The following is an 18,963-nucleotide window of genomic DNA, read 5'->3' on the forward strand; positions in this document are numbered from 1 at the left end:
AAAAAAACAAGACCCATATATATGCTGCATACAAGAGACACACTTCAGACCTAAAGACACTCACAAACTGAAAGTGAAGGGATGGAAAAAGATACTCCACGCAAGTGGCGATGAAAAGAAAGCTGGGGTAGCAGTACTCATATCAGACAAAATAGACTTTAAAACAAAAACTGTAAAAAGAGACAAAGAAGGGCATTACATAATGATCAAGGGAACAATCCAACAAGAGGATATAACACTTGTAAATATCTACGCACCCAATGTAGGTGCACCTAAATATATAAAGCAATTATAACAGACATAAAAACAGAAATAGACAGTAACACAATAATAGTAGGGGACTTCAACACTCCACTTACACCAACGGATAGATCATCCAAACAGAAGATCAATAAGGAAACACTGGCCTTAAATGACACACTAGAACAGATGGACCTAGTAGATATATACAGAGCATTCCATCCAAAAACCGAAGAATACACGTTCTTTTCAAATGCACACGGAACATTCTCCAGGATTGATCACATATTAGGCCACAAAACAAGTCTCCATAAATTTAAGAAGATTGAAATAATACCAAGCATCTTTTCTGACCACAATGGTATGCAACTAGAAATCAACTATAGGAAGAAGATCAGAAAAGCCACAAATCCGTGGAGATTAAACAAAATGCTACTGAACAACGATTGGGTCAACGAAGTAATCAAAGGAGAAATCAAAAAATACCTGGAGACAAATGAAAATTAAATGCCACATTTTATGGGATACAGCAAAAGCGATTCTAAGAGGGAAGTTTATAGCAATACAGGCCTATCTCAACAAACAAGAAAAATCTCAAATAAACAATCTAACATTGCACCTAAAGGAACTGGAAAAAGAAGAACAAACAAAGCCCAAAATCAGTAGGACAAGTGAAATAATAAAAATCAGAGCAGAAATAAATGAAATAGCAACTAAAAAAACAATAGAAAAAATCAATAAAACCACGAGCTGGTTCTTTGCAAAGATCAACAAAATTGACAAACTTTTAGCTAGACTCACGAACACAAAAAGAGAGAAGGCACAAATAAGTAAAATCAGAAATGAAAGAGGAGAAATTACAACAGATACCTCAGAAATACAAAAGATTATAAGAGAATACTATGAAAAGCTATATGCCAACCAATTCGACAATCTGGAAGAAATGGATAAATTCTTAGAATCATACAACCTTCCAAAACTGAATCAAGAAGAAATAGACAATTTGAAAAGACCAATCACCAGTAAGGAGATTGAAACAGTAATCACAAACCTCCCCAAAAATAAAAGTCCAGGACCAGACGGCTTCCCTGGTGAATTCTACCAAACATTCAAAGAAGAATTAATACCTATCCTTCTCAAACTCTTCCAAAAAATTGAGGAGAGGGGGAAGCTCCCTAACTCATTCTATGAAGCCAACATTACCCTGATACCAAAACCAGACAAGGACAACACAAAAAAAGAAAATTACAGGCCAATATCACTGATGAACATTGATGCAAAAATCCTCAACAAAATACTAGCAAATCACATACAACAATACATTAAAAAGATGATACACCATGATCAAGTGGGATTTATTCCAGGTATGCAGGGATGGTTCAACATTCGCAAATCAATCATTAATTAATTAATTCATTAATAAAATGAAAAATAAAAACCACATGATCATCTCAATAGATGCAGAGAAAGCATTTGACAAGATACAGCATCCGTTTATGATAAAAACTCTGAACAAAATGGGTATAGAAGGAAAGTACCTCAACATAATAAGACCATATATGAGAAACCCACAGCTAATATCATCCTCAATGGTGAAAAACTGAAAGCTATCCCTCCAAGAACAGGAACCAGACAAAGATGCCCACTCTCACTACTCCTATTTAACATAGTACTGGAAGTCCTAGCCAGAGCAATAAGGCAAGAGAAAGAAATAAAAGGGATCCAAATTGGAAAGGAAGAAGTGAAACTCTCACTATTTGCAGATCACATGATTTTATATATAGAAAACCCTAAAGAATCCACCAAAAAACTTTCAGAAGTAATAAACAAATACAGTAAAGTTGCAGGATACAAAATCAACATACAAAAATCAGTTGCATTTCTATACACTAACAATGAAGTAGCAGAAAGAGAAATTAAGAATACAATCCCATTTACAATTGCAACATGAAGAATAAAATACCTAAGAATAAACTTAACCAAAGAGGTGAAATATCTGTACACCAAAAACTATAAAACTTTGCTAAAAGAAATTGAAGATGACACAAAGAAATGGAAAGATATTCTGTGCTCTTGGATTGGAAGAATTAACATAGTTAAGATGTCCATACTTCCTAAAGCAATCTCTAGACTCAGTGCAATCCCTGTCAAAGTTCCAACAACATTTTTCACAAAAATAGAACAAAGAACCCTAAAATTTATATGGAACAACAAAAGACCTCGAATAGCTAAAGGAATCCTGAGAAAAAAAGAACAAAGCTGGAGGTATCACACTCCCTGATTTCAAACTATACTGCAAAGCTATAGTAACCAAAACAGCTTGGTACTGGCACAAAAACAGACACACAGATCAATGGAATAGAATTGAAAGCCCAGAAATAAACCCACACATCTACGGACAGCTAATCTTCGACAAAGGAGCCAAAAACATACAATGGAGAAAAGAAAGTCTCTTCAACAAATGGTGTTGGGAAAACTGGATAGCTACATGCAAAAAAATGAAAGTAGACCCTTACCTTACACCATACAAAAAAATTAACTCAAAATGGATTAAAGATTTGAATGTAAGACCTGAAACTATGAAACTTCTAGAAGAAACCATAGCCAGCACACTCTTCGACATTGGTCTTAGCAACATATTTTCAAGCACCATGTCAGACCGGGCAAGAGAAACAATAGAAAAAATAAACAAATGGGACTACATCAAACTAAAAAGCTTCTGCACAGGAAAGGAAACCATCAACAAAACGAAAAGACAACCTAACAATTGGGAGAAGATATTTGCAAACCATACACCTGATAAGGGGTTAATCTCCAAAATATATAAAGAACACAGGCATCTCAACAACAAAAAAACTAACAACCAAATTAAAAAGTGGGCAAAAGACCTGAACAGACATTTCTCCAAAAAAGATATACAGATGGCCAACAGACACATGAAAAGATGTTCAAAATCATTAACTATCAGGGAAATGCAAATCAAAACTACAATGAGGTATCACCTCACACCCATCAGAATGGCTATAATTAACAAGACAGGAAACAACAGGTGTTGGAGAGGATGTGGAGAGAAGGGAACTCTCATACACTGCTGGTGGGAGTGCAAACTGGTGCAGCCACTATGGAAGGCGGTATGGAGATTCCTCAAGAAATCAAGGATAGAACTACCATATGATCCAGGTATTCCACTGCTGGGTATTTATCCAAAGAACTTGAAAACACCAATGCGTAAAGATACACGCACCCCTGTGTTCATTTCAGCGTTATTCACAATAGCCAAGACTTGGAAGCAACCTAAGTGCCCATCAAGGGACGAATGGATAAAGAAGATGTGGTATATATACACAACAGAATACTACTCAGCCATAAGAAACGATGAAATCCAGCCATTTGTGACAACATGGATGGACATTGAGGGTATTATGCAAAGTAAAATAAGTCAGAGGGAGAAGGTCAAATAACATATGATTTCCCTCATTAAGTAGTAGATAATAACAACAACAAACAAACACATAGAGACAGAGATTGGATTAGTGGTTACCAGAGTGGAAGGGGGAGGGAGGAGGGCGAAAGGGATAATTTGACAGATGTGTGTGGTGATGGGTTGTAATTAGTATTTGGGTGGTGAACATGATGTAATCTATGCAGAAATAGAAGTATAATGATGTACATCTGAAATTTATACAATGTTATAAACCAATGTTACTGCAATAAACAAAAAATTAAAAAATAAATTAATTAATTAATTAATTAAATAAAAGGGCAAGGAAGTCCTAAAAACTAGCAGCTCCCCTGCTGGAGGGGGCTAACTTGATTTGGAATGAAGCACATGCCACAGGGAAGGCCAACATCTCTGGCTAGCTTGACGTTTTGATACTGGTAGGGACAAGAAATAGACCAGCAGACTTGCAAGAAATTTAACAAGGGAGATCTAGGGAATGAGACAGCCACCGTGGGCCTTGATAAGCTCACACATACTCCTTGTAGTCTGCAAGGCTGTGCATGCTCAGGTGAGACTGGAGGGGGCATTAGCTGTCCAGCCATTCCCAGATGAATGTGAAACCTAGTACACTCGTAAAGGAGACTTGAGAAGGCATGTCAAACAGTAAAAGCCAGTCAGATTTGTAAACTGCCTAAATTTGTTCCTCAACTCATACACAGATCCACTGGCAAAGGGTAGAAGCCTTACAGGCTCAAAGCACAACTTCTTTTTTTTTGTGAGGAGATCAGCCCTGAGCTAACATCCATGCCAATCCTCCTCTTTTTGCTGAGGAAGACCGGCCCTGAGCTAACATCTCTTGCCAATCCTCCTCCTTTTTCTCCCCAAAGCCCTAGTAGATAGTTGTATGTTGTAGTTGCACATCCTACTAGTTGTTGTAGCTGCCTCAGCATGGCCAGACGAGTGGTGCATCAGTGCACGTCTGGGATCCGAACCCAGGCTGCCAGTAGCGGAGCGCGTGCACTTAACTGCTAAGCCACAGGGCCAGCCCCCACAAAGCACAAGTTCTGATCAATCATTGTCTCACCATTAAGCTATGTTGACTCAGGGGCAACCCCTAGGAAACTGGACTTAAAAATAAAAAATGACTAAAAAATCAAAAACTTAAGAAATATCAGCAGCTATATGATGCAAAGGAGACAGATTCTACAAAATTAGCCCATGTAAGTCACTAACAAACAAATAAACAAAAAAGAAACAACAGAAACAACCTCTGGGATCAAGGATTCAAAATCCAGAGTTGCTCCAACATATTATCTAAAATGTATAGTTTTCAACAACAACAAAAATTACGACATGCAAAGAAATAGGAAAGTGTGACCCATAAACAAGAAAAAAAGCAGTCAATAGAAATTGTCTCTTAGGGCGCCCAAATGTTAGATTTAGCAGACAAGGACTTCAAAACTGCCATTATAATTATGTACAAAGAACTAAAGGGAACAATAAAAAAGTAAATGAAAGTATGATTTTATTGACTAATCAAATATAAATAAAGAGATAGAAATTATAAAAAATGATCAAATGTAAATTTTGGAACTGAAATGACTCTTCATATACAGGGGAACACAATGAAATCAACAGCTGAATTTTTACTAGAAATAATGGAGGGCAGAAGACAGTGGGATGACATATTCAAAATACTGAAAGAAAAAAAAATGTCAACCAAGAATTCTATATGCATTCTATATATCCTTCAAAATAAAATTTAGACCTTCCCAGAAAAACAAAGGACAGAATTTGTTGTGAGAAAATCTGCCTTATAAGAAGTAAGAAAGGAAGTCTTTTAGGTTGAAAGGAAATGGCACCAGATGGTGACTCAAAACTACACAAAGAAATAAACACCAATTAGGGTAATTACATAGGAAAATATAAAAGACAATTGAAAATATTCATCACTCTTTTCTTAACTAATTTAAATAACAGTTGCATAAAACAAAAACTATAAAACTGTATTGTTAGACTTATACAGATGCAATATTTAGAATAATAATGGCACAAACGGGGGGGAAATTGAGCTCTGTTGGATCAAAGTTTCTGTATTTAACTGGAATTCAGTTAGTATTACTCTAAAGTAGATTGTAATGAGTTAAGATGTAGTATAAGAAGAAACCACTAAGAAATAACTAAAAACAAAAACAAAGAAATTAAAATGGTGCCTTAGGCAATATCACTTTTGCATAAAATAGCAGTAAAGGAGAAACACAGGAAGAAAAAAAATGAAATAAATGGAAAATAGCAAGATTAAATTCAACCATATCAACAATTACTTTAAATGTAAATAGATTAAACACTCCAATTAAAAGCAGAAATTGTCAGGCTGAATAAAAAAATAAGATTCAAACTAAAGAGACATACTTTAAAGTCAAAGAAGTTGCAAGTAAAAGGATGAAAAAAGATATACCATGCAAATAGTAACCATAAGACAACTGGAATGACTACACTGATATCAGACAAAATAGATTTTAAGACAAAAATGTTACTAGAGACAATGTGGGGCATTTTATAATGATAATATGGTCAATTTATCAGGAAGATATAACAGTTACAAATATATACATACCCACAACAGAACAGCAAAATACATGAAGCAAAATTTACAAAACTGAAGAGAAAAATAGAAAATTCAACAATAATAAAAGAAGACTTCAATACCATATTCTTAATAATGGATAGAACAACTAGACAGAAAATCAGCAAGGATATAGAAAACCTGAGTAACACTATCAGCTAACTTGACCTGACTGATATCTACAAACACTCTACTCAACAACAGCAGGATACACATTCTTTTCTAGTGCATATAGACTATCATACAGGGTAGACCATATGCTGGATCATAAAACAAATCTCATATATTTAAAAGGATTAAATCATATAATGTATGTGCCCTGACCACAACAGAATTAAACTAGAATTCAATAACAGAAAGAAATTTGAGAAATCTACAAATATTTGGAAATTAAACAAATAATCCATGAGTCAAAGAAGAAATCACAAGGGGAATCAGAAAATATTTTTAATGGAATGAAAATGAAAATATAATATATAAAAATGTATGGGATAACACCAAGGGCATATTCCACGAAAGAAATAATTAATAAGCTGGACTTCATTAAAATTAAAAACTTCTGCTCTGCAAAAAAAACTGTCAAGAGAATGAGAAGACAAGCCACAGACTGGGAGAAAATACTTGCAAAAGACACATCCGATAAAGAACTGTTATCCAAAATATACAAAGAACTCTTAAAACTCAACAATAAGAAAACAAACAACCTGATTAAAAAATGGGCCAAAGACCTTAACAGACACCTCACCAAAGAAGATATACAGAAGATATACAGATGGTAAATACATATATGAAAAGATGCTCCATATCATATGTCATCGGGGAAATGCAAACTAAAACAACAATGAAATACCACTACATACCTGTTAGAATGGCCAAAATTTGGAACACTGACAACACCAAATATTAGCTAGGATGTGGAGCAACAGGAACTCTCATTGGCTGCTGGTGGGAATGCAAAATGATACGATCTCTTTGGAAGACTTTGGTGGTTTCTTACAAACCAAAACATACTCTGACCACACAATCTAGCACTTGTGCTCCTTGCTATTTACCCAAAGGTCCCTCTGTGGTACATCTAGACAACGGAATATTATTCAGTACTAAGAAGAAATGAGCTATCAAGCTATGAAAAGACATAGAGGAAAATTAAATGCATATTACTAAGTGAAAGAAGCCAATCTGAAAAGGCTACATACTATATGATTCCAACTATATGACATTCTGGAAAAGGCAAAACTATGGTGACAGTGAAAAGATCAGTGGTTGCCAGGGGTTGGGGAGAGGAGGGAAAGATAAATAGGTGAAGCACAGAGGATTTTTAGGGCAGTGAAAATACTCCGTATGATACCATAATGATGGATACATGTCATTATACGTTTATCCAAACCCTTAGTATGTTCACACCAAAAGTGAACCATAAGGTAAACTATGGACTTTGGGTGATTATGATGTATTAATGTAGGTTCATCAATTATCACAAATGTAACACTCTAGAGGGGGATGTTAATAGCAGGAAAGGTTATGCATGTGTGGAGCCAAGGAATATATGGAAAATATCTGTACTTTCCTCTCAATTTTGCTGTGAATATAAAATTGCTCTAAAAAAAAGTCTTAAAACAAGGAAATTTGGACACACAAAGAGACACTAGGGATGCACACTCAGAAGGAAGGCCATGTGAGGACATACTGAGAAAGTGGCCACCTGCAAGTCAAGAAGAGAGGCCTCAGAAGAAACCAGATCTGCTGATATCTTGATCTTGGACTTACAGCTTCCAGAACAGTGAGAAAATAAACTTTTGTTGTTTAGGGGGAAAAAAAAAAAAAAGCAATGCTTAAAGGGAAATTTACAGCCTTACACCCCTATATTAAAAAAGCAGAAAGATCTCAGGGCTGGACTGGTGGCATAGTGGTTAAGTTCACATGCTCCACTTCGGCAGCCCGGGGTATGCAGATTCGGATCCTGCTTATCAAGCCATGCTATGGCAGGCATCTCACATATAAAGTAGAGGAAGACAGGCACGGATGTTAGCCCAGGGCCAATCTTCCTCAGCAAAAAGAGGAGGATTGGCAACAGATGTTAGCACAGGGCTAATCTTACTCACCAAAAAAAAAAAAAAAAAAAAGAAGAAAAAGAAGAAAGATCTCAAACCAATAATCTAAGCTTCTATCTTAAGACAGTAGAAAAAGAAGAGAAAACTAAACCCAAAGCAAGAAGAAGGAATGAAATAATAAAACTTAGAGTGTAAAATCAGTGATATAAAAAAATAGAGAAAATCAATGAAAGCAAGTTGGTTCTTTGAAAACATCAACAAAATTGACATACTGTTAACTAGACTGACCAAGAAAAAAAGAGAGAAGTCACAGATTACCAAAATTAGGAATAAAATAGGTAACACCACTAAGGACCTCATAGTAATTAAAAGGATCAGGGACTATTAAGAACAACTTCATGCCAATAATTTAGACAACTCAGATGAAATGAAAAAATTTCAAGAAGACACAAATTACTAAAACCCACTCAAAAAGAAATAGAAAATCTGAATAGGCCTATAACAACAAAACACATTGAATTAAAAATATTAATTTGTGGGGCCAGCCCAGTGGTGTAGTGGTTAAGTTTGCACGCTCCACTTCGGCAACCCGGGGTTCGCTGGTTCCAATCCTGGGCTCAGACATACATACTGCTCATTAAACGATGTGGTGGCAGCATCCCACATACAAAATAGAGGAAGATTGGCATAGATGTTAGCTCAGCAACAATCTTCCTCAAGCAAAAAGAGGAAGATTGGCAACAGGTGTTAGCTCAGGGCCAATCTTCTTCACCAAAAAAAAAAAAAAAACAACCACATATTAATTCATTAATCATTAAAAATAATTTCACAAAGAAAGCCTAGACCCGGATGGATTAACTGGTGAATTCTATCAAATATTTAAGGAATAAATGATACCAATCCTTCACAAACTCTTCCAGAAAATGGAGGAAGAGGGAATACTTCCCAACTCATTTTATGAGGCAAATTTCCCCTGATACCAAAGCCAGACAAAGACATCACAAGAAAAGAAAACTACAGATGGATACCCCTCATAAATGTGGATTCAAAAATTCCCAATAAAGGGGCTGGCCTGGTGTCGCAAGTGGTTGAGTGTGCGCGCTCCACTGCGGAAGCCCGGGGTTTGCGGGTTTGGATCCCGGGCGTGCACCGACGCACCGCTTGGCAAACCATGCTGTGGCGGTGGCCCATATAAAGTGGAGGAAGATGGGCATGGATGTTAGCCCAGGGCCAGTCTTCCTCAGCCAAAAAGAGGAGGATTGGCAGATGTGAGCATAGGGCTGATCTTCCTCACACACACAAAAAAATTCCCAATAAAATATTTACAAACTGAATCCAGTAATACATAAAAAGTATTAAAATCCCATGACCAAGTGGGGTTTACGCCAGGAATGCAAGGTTGATTTAATACCAAAACTCAACTAATGTAAAATATCCCATTAAAAGAATAAGAGGCCAAAACAACATTATTATCTCAAAAGACACACACAAAAAAGCATTGACAAAATCTCACACCCATTCCTGATAAATACTCTCAACAAACTATGAATAGAAGGGAAATTTCTCAATCTGATAAACAGTATCTAAGAAAAACCTACATATTTAATGGTGAAATACTGAATGCTTAATGGTAAAACATCATACTTAATGGTGAAATATTGAATGTTCTCCCCCTAGGATTGCAAACAAGGCAAGGACGTGTGCTCTTGCTACTTATGTTCATCATTTGTATTAGAGGTTCTAGTCAGCAATCAGGCAAGGAAAAGAAATAAAAAGCACATAAACTGTCATATAAAAAAGTAAAACTGTCTTTATTCTCAAACAACATATCCTGTATACTGAAAATCCTAAAGAATTCACACACATGGAGGAAAAAATACCAGATCTAAAAATCAAGTTCAGCAAGGCTTAAGGATCAAAGATCTATATATAAAATCAATTTTATTTCTAAACACTAGCAATGCACAGTACAAAAATGAAATTAAGGAATTAATTCCATTCACAATTGCATCAAAAAGGATAAAATACTTAAGAATAAACTTAACACAAGAAGTGTAAAACTTGCACACTGAAAACTATAAAACATTGCTGAGAGAAATCAAAAATTAAATAAGTGAGGAGATAATCTATGCTCATGGATAGAAAGACTCAATATTGTTAAGATGACAGTTCTCTTCAAACTGATCTATAGATTCAATGCTATCTCTATTAAAATTTCAGGCTTTACTGAGGAAATCAACAAGGTGATCCTAAAATTTACGTGGAAATACAAACAACTAGGATAGCCAAAACAATTTTGAAAAAGAAGAACAAAGTTAGAGGACTTACACTTTCCAATTTCAAAACTCATTATAAAGCTATTGTAACCAAGACAATGTAGTTCTAGTCTAAGAACAGACATACAGATGAGTGGAACAGAATTAATAGTGCAGAAATAAACCCATTTATGGTCAATTGATTTTTGACAAAAGTGTCAAGAGAATTCAATAGGGAAAGGATAGTCTTTTAAACGAACAGTGCCGAGATAACTTGATATTTACATGTAACAAGATGATTTAGATTTATACTTCCCATCATACTTAAAAATTAACTCCTTAATAATCTTATGCCCAAATGTAAGAGCAAAAACTGTAAAACTTTTAGAAGAAAATATAGGAGAAAACACATTGTGACCTTTGGTTAGGCAAAGATATGACACCAAAAGTACAATCCATAAAATAAAAAAATTAATAAAGTGAACTCTATCAAAATTCAAAACTTCTGCACTTCAAAAGATGCCATAAAGAAAATGAAAAGATGACCTATAGACTGGGAAAAATATTTTCAAATCATATATTTGATAAAGAACTTGTATCCAGAATATATTTAAAACTCTTACAACTCAATAATAAGACAATCCAATTAAAAGGGCATAAAATTTGAGTCGATCAAAGAAGATGTAAGAATGGCTGATAAGGACATGAAAAGATACTCAACATCATTTGACATTAGGGAAGTGCAAATTAAAGCCATATTAAGATACTATATCAAACCCACTAGAAGGGCTATAATAAAAAAGACAGACATTAACAAGTGTTTCCAAAGATAGAGAAAAACTGGAAACCTTATACGTTGCTGGTGAAAATGTAAAATGGTTTGGCAGTTTGTTAAAAAATAAATTTACCATACGAAATAGCAACTCCACTCCCCTCCCCGGTATCTTCCTAACAGAAATAACAGCATATATCCTCACAAAGACTTGCATGTGAATATTTATAGCAGTATTATTTATCATAGCCAAAAAGCAGAAACAATCCAAATGTCCATCATCTGGTGAATGGAAAAGCAAAATGTAACATATATCCATACACTGGAATACTATTTAGCAATAAGAAGGAATAACTACTTTTACATGCTACAACATGGATAAACCTCAAAAACATGCTAAGTGAAAGAAGTCAGGTGCGAAAGACTACATATTGTATGATTTCAGTTATATGAAATGTCCATAAAAGACAAATCTATAAAGACAGAAAGCAGATTAGTGTTTCCTGGGACTGGGAATAGCTGCAGGGATTGACCATAAGCTGGCATGAGGGATCTTTTTGGAGTGATGGAAACGTTCTAAAATTGGATTGTGGAGACGGTTGTACAAGTCTGTAAATTTTCTAAGGATTGCTGAATTATAAAATGAAGAGGAAGGAAGGGAGGGGAGGAGAGTGGTAGAGAGAGAGGGAGGGGTACATTAATTCATTGTTAGAAAAGCAATAGGGTCAAGTTGAATATTTCAATTTGAATTACTAAAAGGCAAAAATGTTGTGTGAGAGAGGATAATGATCAAAATTGTTTTCAAATCCTGTTTATTATCCATCTCCTCTTTTAGGATGTAGGCAAGGATATTTATCCACTATTTACTGTTGTATCTCTCAAAACTAGGACAGTACCTTTGGCACTTACTAGGTAGTCAATAAATATGTGTTGAATGAAAGTTGAATGAAGTGAAGAAAGCCAAGAAGTTTTAATACCATTAAAAAAAAAAGCCCATAAGGTAGTAGGAAAAGTACCTCCCTTTCTGTTAGAAGTCCCAAGTTCCTGACAGAGATTTAGAATTTAGCAATTTGCTTCACCTTTTTCAATGTTTCCTCACTTGTATAATATTTACTGTATTAGGCACTTTAGTTAGCGTTTTGAGGTCCAAATAGAAGAGTATTTGGAAGTGCTATGTAACCTAAACACTATACAAATATAGGATGACAATACTGTTGATAATTACCCATGTAAACCTCCTAATGAAGTAACTCTAAGTCTTTTGTCATTAACCAGTGGCAGAGAATATGCGTTGTATTCTCTTTAAAATAAAAAAGATTAACACACAATAGTCTTCTTTTTTCATAACAGAAGTATTGAGATATAATTTATATACTGCACAATTCACCAAGTTAATGTATATCATTCAATGGTTTTAAGCATATTCACACAGTTGTGCAACAATCACCACAATAAATTTTAGAACATTTTCATCAACCCAAAAAGAAACCTCATGTCCTTTAGAAGTCACCCCTCAGCCCTACTACCCTTATCCCTAGGCAACCACTAATTTACTTTCTGTCTCTTTAGATTTGCCTATTCTGTACATTTCATATAAAAAGAATCATACAGCGTGGTCTTTTGTGTCTGGGTTCTTTCATTTAGCATAGTCTTTTCAAGGTCCATCCATGTTGTAATGTGTATCAGTACCTCATTCCTTTTTATGGTCAAACAATATTTCATTTATGGCTATATGGCAATTTATTTATCCATTCATCAGTTGGTGGACATTTGGGTTGTTTCCACTTTTTGGCTATTATGAATAATGCTACTATGAATATTTGTGTACAAGTTTTTTGTGTGGACATATGTTTTTATTTCACTTAGATATATATCTAGGAGTAGAACTGCTAGGTCACATCTAACTCTACATTTAACTTTTTGAGGAACTGCTGCAGACTGTTTTCCAAAGTGACTACACCATTTTCCATTCCCACCAGCAGTGTGTGAGGGTTCCAATTTCTCCACATCCTTGCCAATAGTTGTTACTTTCCTTTATTATTATGGCCATCCTAGTGGATGTGAAGTACTATCTCATTGTGGTTTTGATTTGCTTTTCCCCAAGGGCTAATGATGTTGAACATCTTTTAATGTGTTTATTGGCCATTTATATTTCTTCTTTGGAGAAATGTCTACTTAGATCCTTTGCCCAATAGTATTCTTTGAACTGATTCTTGTGTTGTCCCTAATATGAAGTGAAACAATACATTAAGTGATATTCATAGTTCCAAGAAGTAGGTCTACACTGTGGCTCATAGTCTTTTTTTCATAATTAATATACTTTATTTTTATTTTTAGAGCAATTTTAGGTTTATAGAAAATTGCATAGATGGTACAGTTAATTCCTGTATACTCCATCTTCCCCGTCCACACACATAATTTCCCCTATTAGTAACATCTTGCCTTGGTGTGATACATTTCTTATAATTGAATCAATAGTGATATATTATTATAAGCAAAGTCCATAGTTTACATTACAATTTACTATTTGTGTTGTAAGGCTGTATGGGTTTTGATAAATGCATAACGTCATGTATCTATCATTACAGTACCATACAAAATAATCACCTGTAAAAATTCCCTGTGCTTCACCTATTCATCCTTCCTTCCTCCACTCTTAACTCTTGGAAACCACTGGTCTGTTCACTCTCTTTCTATAGCTTTACTTTTTCCAAAATGTCATGTAGCTGGAATTGTGGCTCACAGTCTTTCAAACGAGATACGGAGTTAGCCTCATATGCTGTGAACAGTTACTGCTGGTGCACATCCATTACCTGAAGCCAAAGAATGACCAAAGCAGGTTTTCTGTACCTTGTCAACCTCATATGGCCAGAGAAGTCACTGGTGTGTCAATGAGGTAAGTCAGAACTACAGGTTCAATCTCAGTTTTTACGAGTTACTGACAGGGTTTCAAAATATTTAAGAATAGCTGGCAAGAGTTCTATCAGACCATGTCAGTTAGACGTGTTCTCTTTCATAGTATCCTGTTCTGAGCAAACAAAGGTGAATTTAAGAAATGAGTAGAAAATGATAATTATTTATTATGTTCCTTCAAGTGTCAACCACATCTCAACGGTGGCTCATATTAGTGAGAACAACAAAACAGATGATCTTGGTCATATCAATTATTCATCAAACCTCCACACACAGCAGCTATCCCACATAAGCTTTCCTCAACTATCTAACTAACCCTAAACAGTTACACCGTAACCTGTAACACTAAACCATTTTCATGAGAGAACATAGTTCTCTACAATAACAATAAATCAAATAAAGAATTGATGCAATTCAAACATCACTAAATTCCCTTAACAATCAAAGGATAATTAACGTCAGTGCTTGCAAATGTAAGCTATGAATTTATCAACACTTTTTGTGCATTAATTTATATTTTTATGCTATATTATTTGTTAGTTTAACAACTTCTCTGATTTATTCTATACTTCTTTCTAACCATAAGGGGTCCCTCCAGTTCTAACATATGAGGGTTTAGTAATTCAATAGTTTTAAGTTTATCCTGCCTTTACCTTTAGATAATAAACTCCTAGAGGCTGGGAATTCTTTATTCTGTACATTTCTTCTCTATCACAGTGTGCTCTACCAAGCAATACAGTGGTGGGCAGAGAAGGATTTTAAGGATATCCTCCAACTCCCACTCCAGCACTTGGCATAATATTTTGCATAGCAGGTGCTCAATACATATGTATTAAATGTTAAACACAAATTAAATGATGAAATGGCATGAGAGTATGTATGTGGATAGGAGTATGTGGAGAAAGAATTGAGAAGATGAAGGTGATGAAGGTGAGAAGCAGACAGCGAGAGGAAAAGGAGAGAAGTAAGAAGGTAAAGAAACTATATATGGATTCTCATCTTCCTCTCTCCTCCTCTTTTCTCCTTTTCTCCTTCCCTAACCATCAGAACTCTATCCTATGAAAATATAGTTCTCTAAAGCTCTGAGCTATGATCTAGCCTCATAAACAATTGGCAACATGTTTGAGGACGGTGGCTCAACCCTGTATTTGGCCTTCACAAGGCTATAACTGTTATATATACACAAATATACATGATCAAAATGTATAAATGGCTAGACATAAATACATCATACATTTATCCACACAAACACAGACTAAATGCTTAATAAATATTGAGTGAATGAATGAATAAATAAAGCTGAGCTGCCAGAATCATCATCCCTAAGGGGCTAAATTTTGTAAAGTCAGAAATTTGATTTTATGAAATCACCTAGTATATATCAGGTTCCAGGGAACTGAATCATATGACTAAAATCGTAAGAGAATAACTGGTGAATGTACAGGTCAGGTGTAGGTATGAATATATGACACTGATTCAGTAATTAATTACAGTAGCTTTTATTTGTTCACAGAAGTGGGCAGATCTATTTGGGAAGCACACTTAATTTGAGGGGCAATTCATAATGTAAAGTTCAATTAGAGATGCTGCATTATCTTCAGAGGATTTTTGTTAAGGATGGCCCTCTAGAGAACAAACACTGTCTCTCTAGAGCAGAGTTGGACTATTCTATCTTATTAAGACTTTTCTTAATAAGACTATCTTATTCTACCCTTCCAGAGTTTGAGTCCCAGCTTCAAAATTCCCCCAGTTCTTCCTTACTTTAGATTCACCAATGATTAATAGAAATGCAAATAATTACAATTATCACCTAGCATTAATCAAATGCAGAGTTTACAATTTATGACACTTAAGGAAACATTTTATATCTACAAAATGTAGTTGTTAAAAATCTTGTATCAAGAAAGTCACTCTTTCATAGACTTTGACATCCTAAACTTTCTTCATCTTTACCTATTGATATTGGGTGTGTCTTGCTTTTGTGGTCTGTAGCCCATAATATTCACTGATTTCACAGGAGAAAAAAAAGGTTAGTCCCTTGAAGTTTAGCCACTCTAGGAGAAACAACCAAAGAAATGTCCACTTTGGTTTTTCCAATGCTAGATTTGCTTGAGAGATAAAATGCTTGCTAACAGGATGTGAGTATACCAAAGGATGAGTGATAAGAGGACTGACCAGTTCTATTGTCCCTCTCTCTATCTGGATATAATGATTAAACTATTACCTCTGTCCAAGAAGATAAGGTTACAAACAAGAAAATGGATAAAATATTGGAGAGACAAGTCTAGGCCAGGAGGATAACCAGACAATTTTGAGAGAGAAGGGCCTGAATATACAACACACAATGGTTGTGAGCATAACACAATAGAAATCTTAAGTAATATGATTCTAGCACAAGAAAAACTAACAGTAGTTGTAGAATGGATTGGAAGAAGCAGCAAAATAAATCTTCAAACCCTAAAAGGTATGTTGAGTTGGGCAGATTATTTATTAGTCATATCAAAAAATAGAAACGTAGTTTTTAAAGTACAAGTAAGGGAGGAAAAATGAACCAATTCTAGTCTTCTTGACTAGAGACTCAAAAATCATCTGTATCTGCCTTGATAGAAATGCTCACAAAAACATTACCACATACTTTTCACTTGATTGAATTTTTAAATTCATAGATTTGGTTATTTTCCTATCTATTCCTATCTACATCCCCATCTATTTTCTTATCTATGATTGTGCCTTTTCTCCTCCTCAATGATTCTCTGTTTTTGTTAAGCCCTGAAGAGACACTTAAAAAGATGATGATGGGAATCAAGTGTTGTATGGCTAAGGTGACTAAATAACATTCTTTTAAGGTAATTAGCTCTATCTCCAAACTATTTAGCATAGTTTGGGGGAAGGAGGTAGATGAGGAAGGCCAGGCTCTCAGTTGTCTGGAATAGATGGGTATATACAGAAAGATATATATATTCGCTTTCCCCACCCACCCGCACCACCAAATTACCCCAGTTATACCAATTAAAGATTTATTAAGTTTAACAAGCTCCTACATTCAGAGATGTTAAAAACCCTGGAAGTAACTTTTAATTGCTTTGGACTTATCTATAGCTAGCTGAGATTTTTTACAAACCAATTTTATTTAGGTAGCACAATATTTTAAAAAGAAAACAAACAAATGAAGCCTTTAGGCAGAGCATGTATTCTCTAATTCACCAGAGGCCCTACCACTCCTTACTGTCTTATACTCACACACTTTAAACATTATACCTAATTGGTCCCTCATGACAGGTATAATGCCCTGTTTGGGGAACGCACTGTTTGAAGAATATTTTGCTCTGTTTGGGGAAGATAGCTAAGCTAGGTGGAGTCTGATACTGGGGTAGGGTAAGGTTAGCTGGCAGGGTGATGAGTAGACAACGTAAAATACCAAATAATGTTAAAGGGCATGAAATAGAAGATGGGAAGGGTAGGGATCAGTAAAGGACTTTGCCTACTATGCAATAATTTTGCCAAGTTCACAGCTGATCACATCACTCTTGCTTTCATCATAGAATGTATGATACCCAGACTGGTTGGGAAGATGAAAAACCTCAGGCTACCTCAGTTCTAACCCCGACAGCCAAAGCATCTTTCAGTTCAGCTCAGTGGGTCTCCATTTGGTCCCTAATTCTCCCCAAATTTTCCCCACTTCAGGAGAGGAAGAGAGAAAGAAAGAGTAAGAGGAAAGAAACTGAGAGCTACATTCCAGTAAATGGCTACTGATAGGTAAATAGGACACTTATTCTTATATAAGACCCCCATCCCTTGCTATCTTATTATGAAGACTTCAAATTCTAGAGTGCAATAAATACACACATGTGAATGTGTACGTGCACACACATACACAGCACTCCAAACAAATATGGGTTAGCCGTGGATATATGAAGCCATGGACAAAAATGTTGATATCAATTTGTAACAGTAATTTTAAGAGACGTCTTGGTTTGTTACACTCAGTAGTTTTGTTCTAAGGTCTACCAAAATGTCTTTTAATTAGAGAATCAGAATATTTTCAAATTTATACTATCCATAATTTTAACTAACACCCATATTAACTGACTCAATAATATTAGAGAGTCATGCAAATACCATATGATTTCACTCATATATGGAAGATAAACACAGGTATAAAGAGAACAGATTAGTGGTTACCATAAGGGAAGGGGCTGGGGGTGGGTGGGTGAAAAGGGTAAAGGAGCACATAGGTAAGGTGACGGATAAAAACTGGACTATTATTGGTGAGCACGATGTAGTCTATACAGAAACTGATAAACAATAATGTATACCTGAAAGTATACAATGTTATAAACCATCTTGACCTCAATAAAATAATTAAAAAATATATTAGAGAGTTGTGATATACAGAATACCATATATATCCTACATACATATATATCATTAGGAAAAGTAGCGTAATTCAGGCAATATTTCTCCAAAGTATGTTCCATGGAATATTTTTCCATGGGATGATAATAGGTCTCTCTCTCTCTTACATACACACACAGTTCAATGATTAAACAAGGCTGGTTATATAATTTGTAGGGACCATGCAAAATGAAAAAGTGAGTCCCTTTGTTAAAAAACTAAGAATTTCAAGATGGCGACAGCAGAGCATTAAACTAAGCATGGGTCTC

The 18,963-nt window shown here is 35.2% G+C and overlaps 1 protein-coding gene across 2 annotated transcripts in view; it reads right to left on the minus strand.

Annotated features, from left to right (window-relative positions):
• Positions 1 to 18,963, minus strand: part of HPSE2 (heparanase 2 (inactive)) — a 710,163-nt gene that overhangs the window by 240,289 nt on the left and 450,911 nt on the right. The gene's annotated exons all lie outside the window — the stretch shown is intronic.

Source organism: Ceratotherium simum, chromosome 6 (genome assembly GCF_057802395.1).
Source record: "Ceratotherium simum simum isolate JZ-2026a chromosome 6, ASM5780239v1, whole genome shotgun sequence".
NCBI lineage: Eukaryota > Metazoa > Chordata > Mammalia > Perissodactyla > Rhinocerotidae > Ceratotherium > Ceratotherium simum.